This window comes from Lupinus angustifolius, chromosome LG19 (assembly GCF_001865875.1).
Source record: "Lupinus angustifolius cultivar Tanjil chromosome LG19, LupAngTanjil_v1.0, whole genome shotgun sequence".
Taxonomy (NCBI): Eukaryota; Viridiplantae; Streptophyta; class Magnoliopsida; order Fabales; family Fabaceae; genus Lupinus; species Lupinus angustifolius.
The window spans coordinates 12,331,200-12,340,764 of NC_032027.1; the positions used below are offsets into that span (position 1 = coordinate 12,331,200).

The window sequence follows — 9,565 nt, forward strand, 5'->3', positions numbered from 1 at the left end:
CATCCCAATCCTTGGATGTTTTCAAGTCTTTCAAGGCTGAAGTTGAACTTCAACTTGGATAGAAAATTAAGGCTGTCATATCTGATTGTGGTGGTGAATACTATGGTAGATATGATGGATCAGGAGAACAGCGTCCATGGTCATTTGCGCTTTTCCTTAGAAAGTGTAGAATTGTTCCGCAATACACTATGCCAGGAAAACCTAGCATGAATGGTGTTGCTGAGCAACGAAACTGAACTCTTAAGGATATGGTGAGAAGTATGATTAGTCATTCTTCCTTACCAGAGTCTCTTTGGAGGGAAGCTTTAAAGAGCGCAGTTTACATCCTTAATGGGGTACCAAGTAAAGCAGTTAACAAAACCCCATATAAGCTTTGGACTAATAAAAGACCAAGCTTGAGACACTTGCACATTTGGGGTTGTCCAGCTGAGGCGCGACCTTACAGACCGTATGAAAGAAAACTGGACTCTAGAACTGTTAGCTGTTATTTTGTTGGCTATGCTGAATGCTCTCGGGGGTACAAATTTTATGATCCCACTTCAAGGCTCTTTTTTGAGACGGGAAATGCAAGATTTCTTGAGGAAGTTGATTTTGGGAAGGAAGAGAACATAAGGAATGTTGTCTTTGAGGAAGAACCTATTAATGATAGTGAACAAGTTCTTGTACCTATTACCATTCAAGGAATAAATTCGGTAATAGAAGATAATGTTCATAATATTATCCTTGACAATATTTCAGAACGAGACAACAATGAGGTACTCCCTCAAGTACCTATAGAACAAATTCAACAACCTCAAGAAGTAGAAGTGCCATTAAGGAGATCCACTAGAGAGAGGAGAAGTGCAATTCCTGATGATTATATTGTATTTCTTCAAGAACATGAGGATGACATTGGGTTAATAGAAGATGGTCCATTGAACTTTTATCAAGCCATGAGAAGTTCTAATTCTTAAAAGTGGATCGATGGCATGAAGGATGAGATAAAGTCTATGTATGATAATGACGTTTGGGATCTTGTCGAATTATCTGAAGGTGCGAAACCTATTGGTTGCAAATGGATATTTAAAACCAAGAGGGATTCGAAGGGTAATATTGAGAGATATAAAGCTTGTGTAGTAGCTAAAGGCTTCACTCAAAAATAAGGCATTGATTATAAAGAAACCTTCTATCTAGTATCTTCGAAGGATTCTTTTAGAATAATATTGGCACTAATGGCTCATTTCGATTTAGAGCTACCTTAGATGGATGCTAAGACTGCGTTTCTTAATTGTGACGTTAAGGAAACGATCTATGTGGTGCAACCAGAAAACTTTGTGTCAGATGGCTCAAAGTCTTTGGTATGCAAATTAAAGAAATCCATCTATGGACTTAAACAAGCTTCTTGTCAATGCATCACAAATTTCATCAAGTTATTACCTCGTATGGTTTTCAGGCAAATAAAGTTGAAGATTATGTATACCATAAGTTCAGCGGGAGTAAATTTATCTTCCTAATATTATATGTCGATAATATATTGCTTGCTAGTAGTGATATGAGACTATTGCATGAGACCAAGAGATTTCTAACGAAGAATTTCGAAATGAAAGATCTTGGGGAAGCTTCTTTTGTATTAGGTATTCAGATACTGAGAGATCGCTCTTAAGGTATCCTAAGGTTATCACAAGAAAGCTATATAGATAAAGTCCTAGATAGATTTGACATGAAAGACAGTAAATCAGGGGATACCCCTATAACTAAGGGAGACAAGTTTAGTCTCGAACAGTGCCCCAACAATGACCTTGAAAGATATGATATGCAAAAGATTCTTTATGAATCTGCGGTAGGAAGTCTAATGTATGCTCAAGTTTGCACACGTCTCGACATAACATTTGTTGTGGGAGTTTTGGGCAGATATTTGAGTAATCCTGGAATGCATCATTGGAAGACAATCAAATGTGTTATGCGTTACTTGAAGAGAACAAAGAAGTACATGCTCACTTATCGGAGGTCTGAGAATTTAGTGATCATTGGGTACTCTGACTCTGATTTTGCTGGATGTGTAGACAATAGATACTCCACCTCTGGATATGTGTTTGTATTGGTTGGAGGTGCTATCTCTTGGAAATCTGCGAAACAGACGGTTATAGCTCCTTCAACCATAGCTGCGGAGTTTATGGCTTGTTTTGAAACATCAGATCATAGCATATGATTGCGGAATTTTGTCATTGGCTTACGTGTGGTCGATGGTATTGAAAGACCATTGAGGATTTATTGTGACAACAAGTCCACGATACTTTACTCTAACAACAATAGGAGTTCTACAAAGTCAAAATTCATTGACATAAAGTTTCTTGTTGTTAAAGAAAGTGTTCAAAATGGACAAGTTTCCAAGAACATATAGGGACAAATTTTATGCTAGCTGATCCACTGACTAAGGCTAACTAAGGGTTTGGTACCTAAAGTCTTTCATGAGCATGTTGCTTATATGGGTCTTGTTCCTTAGGGTACCTTAGTTTAGTGGGAGTCTATATGTATTATGTTTTGCTTTGGATATTATATACAGTTTTTATGCATAATAAAGTTGATGGTTTATTGTTTCATTTTGAAATTATGCATTATAATTATTATGTTGCAATTAAAGAAGGACCAGTTGGAAATAGACATGTTTGAGATCACATTGCATGAAATTTCCATGTCACTCATCCATATTTGATTTATGACATTGAGTATATTAATATGGTGATCGTCGTGGTCGAGTCACACTTAAATGTGATGAAAGTTGCGGTGGTTCAATAGTTGATATATGAGATGGACCAGATTGTATTAAGGAGAAGTCTAAACGTAAATAGCATACGGATGCGCGCCTAAAGAACCTGTGATATAATTGTATCAGGAAGATATGAAGCCCAAGTGGGAGATTTTTAGAAATTTATAATTTCTAATTAAGGTGGGCATCATATATTTGATACAATGATATCAACTATTTATTTCCGAGGTTACATTATAAGTGATCTAATTAATGACACCCCTTAGATTTCTAAAAGCAGATAATGGATATGGGCTTAATGGGTGGATACCCATTAGGTTAACCCATAGGGGATAATGGGAACCATATAAGTTAACGCATAAAGAAGGTTATGGTCCCCAATACACCGAATCAAATTCAGTTTTCTCCTCTCCCTATCAGAGTGAAAACGTAAGCCCCAAGAGGAATCAGGGATTTGGTTGAGGAAGACCATCATACCACAAAACCTCTTTCAGAAACGTAGATCAAAGGAGTACATTCAGGAACATGGATTCAGGTATGACACTGCATCCTTTGTTTCATATATGTGTGTGGGAATCATTAGAATCAAGATCCTAGGATTAATATTTCACAAATCATAAGGAATTCCCAACACTCTTAAGTTAAATTTACCACTTTAGAGTAAGCTAACTCAAGTGGATTCAATACTTTTGAACAATATAAGTCCATGGTCATTTCAACACATTTCATTCTAAAGCAACAACAAGGGTTGATAGCGTTGATCACATATTCAAGAACAACATATCAAAAGTTAACATTTTAAATCAAGATCTCTTAAGTTAAACTTACCACTTTAAAGTAAGCTAACTTAAGTTGGTTCCATAAAACTCTATGGTAATCTCAACACATTTCATTCTAAAGCAACCACAAGGGTTGATAGTGTTGATCATGTAATCAATAACAACAGACAGGGGTTTTTAGAATACGGAAAATCGAATATCTCAAGGGATAGTCGATCCTTCCTAGTTATAGTTATTCGAGTAATATTTACCCGTAGATAACCACAAAATTACTCCACACATAGACATAACTTAAACGATATGTCGTAAGAGGTCATCCGTACTTAATCCTAACAGACAAACAATTGATTAAGTACGAGATTTCTTAATACTTAAGACAACTCCAAACTTTTGAGATAGTTTAGGAGGTATGGATGTCATATCCTGACACCATTGTGTCACGATGTATTCTCTCTCACCTTAGAGTGTCGTGTGAATGGTTCCCTTGGTGATAAGTGCGAAATGAGTATGCTGCCCAACTTCGGAAGCTTCAGAAATAAATACAAGAACAAAGCAGTAGGTTTGCGAGTTAAATTTTTGCATAATAACCCTTACATAAATAAATTTTTAACCTATCATGGACTCAATCACTTTCATCCATTCAGTTCAAGATTACATATTCTTCAACCATCCTTTATCATCAAAAGTCGTGTTTAAGAAAACAATCCTTTTTAAAACAAGACTTTAACAAACATTGTACTTTTAACTTTAACACAAATTAATACTTTCATAAAGACTTTTTAAGTCATATTCACCACTTTAAGGTAAGTTACTTAACCAAAGTCAACACTTTAAAAGATCTCTTAAGTTAAACTTACCACTTTAAAGTAAGCTAACTCAAGTGGATTCCATACTTTTGAACAATAAAACTTCATGGTCATTTCAACATATTTCATTCTAAAGCAACCATAAGGGTTGATAGTATAGATCTCATTCATAAAAACAATATTTTAAAACCAAGATATTTTATGTTAAACTTGTCACTTTAAAGTAAGCTAACTAAAATAGATTCAACAAAATTCTATGGTCATCTCAAAACATTTCATTATAAAGCAATCACAAAGGTTGATAGTAGTGATCACATAATCAAGAACTACATATCAAAAGTTAACATTTTAAATCAAGATCTCTTAAGTTAAACTTATCACTTTAAAGTAAGCTAACTTAAGTTGGTTCTATAAAACTCTATGGTCATCTCAACACATTTCATGCTGAAGCAACCACAAGGGTTGATAGTGTTGATCACATAATCTATTTTTCTTCACTATGGAAAATCAATGTTTGTTACAAACACACTTCCAATACAAGACGCAAGATGCTACTTTCTTGATCTCTATGAACTTGACAACCTTGGTTTGACCTCTCACTCTCGCCTACTAAGATCTCATATCCTTTCATGATTAGGCCCTAACCAGGTATCGCTCAATACCAAGACATCTTGCTTATCGTGAAGACACACCTAACAACCGCTAGGATTTTTCCCCAAACCTATTCTTCTTCTATGGTGATACAACACACCAAGCGAATATGTTGTTGCCTTGGTCTAGCATTTTTCTTCAAGTTATATGTGCACCTCAATATGGAGATTTTACACTCTTCTCACAATCTAAGAACCCTTCTAAAATATCTCACAATTACATAAACGGAATGTGTGAGATGCAAGGTTTCTTTTTCAACAAAAGATTTGACAATAAAGCTCAACGAGTATCTTGTAAAGATTCACCATTTTCTTTTCTCAAAAGAACACTTAGAAAATCTCTCTAAAGATATGAAAGTTAGAGCTTTAGATTTTGTGAACAATATGTGTAAACTCCTTATTTCAAATATGTGTTCTAACTCTATGAAAAGTTTTTCTCATTTATGAAGCAATATGAAAAATTGGGTTAAAATACTATTCTATTTTAAACTGAAGTTAATTGATTATATTTAATCTTAATCGATTAACTAGTAACGACCCTTAATCGATTAACCCCTAATTTAATCGATTAACGGGTTCCCAAGAAATCAATGATTAATCGATTAACACATCTGTTAATTGATTAATGGTTTTCTAAAAATATATTTCAATTATGAATGAACCTCCTACATGATTTATAAAAGAATGGTGCATGCCTTTGAATGATGTATGATTTAAAAACACTTTTTAAATGCATTCAAAGCATATGATCATATCTGTATGTATGTGCATGTAAATCATGTACGCATGCATGCAAGTGTCATTTTAGATATGATTGATTTTAGTTTGTGAGACTTTCATTGAGGTTCATCCTAGCCTAGACTCTTACTAAGCAAGCATCTTAAGACCTAATAAAGATATAAAAAAAGTTAATCCCTAGATCTTCTTTTGAATGTTTTGCCTTGTATGAACTTGAGTCTTGACTTTATAGTTGATACTTATCGTTTGTTGATTTGCTCATTCTCTCAAGCTTGTCCTTGAACATTTATCATGTTATCGATCCTTTTTCTTTATCAACCTTTTGTCTTTATCAAACTATATGTGTCATTTGTCTTCATAAAAACATATGTGATATATACTTACATCTTCACAACTATAAACTGCTAGGCAAGGAAATCAGTCCATAGATAAATACTGTACTCAGTTGAAAGGCCTTTGGCAAGAATTGGACAACTTCAGATCGCTCACCTCATGCACTTGTAAGAGCAAATCTTATAGGGAAGAAGACTATGTAATCAGGATTTCTAAAGGGGCTTAATGAGCAATATTCGGGTGTAAGATCCCAAATAATGATCATGGATCCCCTGTTAAATATAAACAAGGCTTTCTCTTTGCTTATGCGGCAAGAAAGATAATATGCTTTCCCTTTTGATGAACCAAAGATCTTTACTAACACCACAAATAGCTTTACTAGAAGAGGAAGATATATAGGAAAAGGTTCAAAGGGAAGCCACAATCAAACATGAATTGGAAGGAACTCTAGTTCTGGCAGCATGAGATGAAGAGGGTCAAGTTCCAAAGTCTGCACATTCTACAATAAAGTAGGACACACCATATATGTATGCTACAGGAAACATGGCTTCCCTCCTCATTACAAGTTCATCATCAATATTAACAGTGTGAGTAGCTCTGCTGATAATGATACAATAAGTGCACATAATGGAGAAGAAAATATCATTAGCTTTACACCTAATCAACACAAATCCATCTCAGTCATGTTAAAGGAACCTTCAAATCACACCAACAATCAAATTAATATTGCTTCCTTGGCTGACTCAGGTGCGCAACAATTTTCAGGTAATCTTCATAATATATCTAACAAATTGAATAATGAAGATTGGATAATTGACACAGAAGCAACATATCACATCTATCACTCCTTGTCAAGGTATCAATCATTCAATAAAAATGATCTTATTATCATTAAAATGCATGATGGAAGTCAAATTACCACAACCATATCAGGAACAGTTATGTTCTCCAATGATCTCTACTTGACTAATGTATTTTACATACCTAAGTTATCCTTTAATTTGATATTTGTTTCCAAGCTTACCAAGAACCTCAATTGCTCTATGATTTTCTCTAAAACCAATTGCAAAATATAGGAGGAAATCACATTGATGATGATTGGTACAGTTGAAGAAAAATGAGGCTTATATACTCTTAATTCTGAAAGTTTGTCATCATTGCCTAATTAATGTATAAATGTAGTAAGTTCTATGAATAAAGACGTTTGGCATAATAGGCTTGGACATCCCTCTTATGCTAAGATTTCTACTCTTAATAAACAATCATCTTTCGTTCATCATGATTCAATAAATAAACCTTGTGATGCTTGCCATTTTGCAAAACAAAAGAAAATGACTTTTCATAACAACATTAGCAAGTCTGAAATTTGATATCATCCATGTTGACATATGGTGACATGTTTCCTTCCATCTACATTAGACCATAGATACTTCTTAACTATAGTGGATGATAAGTCTAGACATACTTGATTACTTTTTAAGAAGAATAAATCTGAAACTGCAACTGTTATAAAGTCTTTTGTTGCACTTATAGAAACACAATTTGATATTGTTTTAAAATGTATAAGATCTGATAATGGTGTAGAATTTAGAATGAATCAATTCTATAACTCAAAAGGCATTCTACACTAGTCTAATTGTGTTGAGACTTAATAACAAAATGATATTGTGAAGAGAAAATATCAACACATTCTTGGTGTTGCAAGAGCCTAATGTACCAATCTTTTATGCCTAAATGCTTTTTGAATTATGCTACTACTCATGTTGTGTATTCGATCAACAGACAACCTTCAACTATCTTGAACAACAAATCTCGTTACCAGGTTCTTTTCAATAATAACCCTAATCTTCTTAATGTGAAAGTCTTTGGATGTTGATGTTATGCTTCCACTCTTGTGAACAATAGAAAAAAATTTGACCCTAGAGTTAGGAAGTGTACTTTCCTAGGATTTAAACATGGAGTTAAAGGTTACATCTTTTATGACTTAGAAATAAAAGAGACCTTCATATCTAGAAATGTTATCTTTTATGAAGAAGTGTTCCCTTTCTCTAACCAAGATAAATTGGATTAGAATAAAGATAGTGAATTTCTGCCTACAACTTCCTTTAGCAAAGGTGATCACTATATGGATCACCAATTTTATGATAGGTCCTTCAATTCACAACCAGATCAAACTGATCAGATAAATCACATTGAAGAACCTTGTGAGGCTATTGAAGTTACTCCCAGTGAGGAGTAGAATGATATTTTTAGGACTTCTAGCAGGCAAAGAAGGCCTCCTAGATACTTAGAAGATTACCATTGTACTTTGATGAATTCTTGCACTAATGCCACCCATACCAAATACCCTTTATCTTATATTTTGTCTTATCAAAATATGTCTGCTACACATAAAAGTTTCATCCTTAACATTTCCTCAATATCTTAACCTAGTGATTATAATGAGGCTACCGAACACCAACACTAGGTGGATGCCATAAAAGAAGAATTACAAGCTTTAAATAAAACTGAGACTTGGATTATCATAGATCTCCCTAAGAACAAAAGAGCCATAAGATGTAAATGGATTTTTAAGACCAAACACAATCCTGATGGAACCACTAATATGCATAAGGCTAGACTAGTGGCTAAAGGCTATACTCAAACCACAGACATAGATTACCTAGATACCTTTAGTCCTGTTGTGAAAATTACTACAATTAGAGTTATTCTTGCGCCTTAACTTTTATAAAAAAAATGGCATCTTCACTAATTTGATGTTAACATTGCCTTCCCTCATTATGACTTACTTAAGGAAGTCTACATGAAAGGCACTCAAGGTTTAAACATTGCTGATAAATCTAAAGTGTGCAAACTTCAAAAATCCTTGTATGGATTGAAACAAGCTAGCAGGCAGTGGAATGTCAAGTTAAGTGTTGTTTTGATGCAAAATGGCTACACTCAATCTAAGGTTGATTTCTCATTGTTTATTAAAAATTCACACCATTCCTTTACAACCATATTAGTGTATGTTGATAACTTAGTATTAGCAGGCAATTACCTAAAGGAGATTCAATTTGTAAAGCAGATCGTTGACAAGAAATTTAGTATTAAAGATCTTGGAAATTTAAAGTACTTCCTTGGGATGGAAGTTGTTAGGCCTAAAAGAGGAATTAACCTTTGTTAGAAGAAGTACAACCTTGATCTCCTTCAAGATGCAGGGTTGCGTGTAGCCAAGCCTGCATCTACACCTATGGATAATGCCATAAAACTCCATACTAACCTTGGTCTTAGTCACCCCAATCCTACTGCCTATAGGAGGTTATTAGGGAGACTAATCTATGTTACTCACACTAGACCTGATATCTCCTTTGCAATCAGTCACCTAAGCCAATTTCTATCTAAACTCACCATGGATCACTATAATGTTGGGCTGAGAATCCTTAGGTACCTTAAAATACCCCTGGAAAGGGGTTATTTTCTGCCAACAACACATAAATTAGCCTAAAAGGTTTTAGTGACTCTGATTGGGGG

At 34.3% G+C, this 9,565-nt stretch overlaps 1 long non-coding RNA gene across 1 annotated transcript in view; it reads right to left on the minus strand.

Annotated features, from left to right (window-relative positions):
- The window catches only part of LOC109334566, an 18,191-nt gene that overhangs the window by 261 nt on the left and 8,365 nt on the right, over positions 1–9,565 (minus strand). The window contains exon 2 of the long non-coding RNA XR_002106114.1: positions 1,854–1,855. This is a non-coding gene — a long non-coding RNA (uncharacterized LOC109334566). The remainder of the gene's footprint in view (positions 1–1,853; positions 1,856–9,565) is intronic.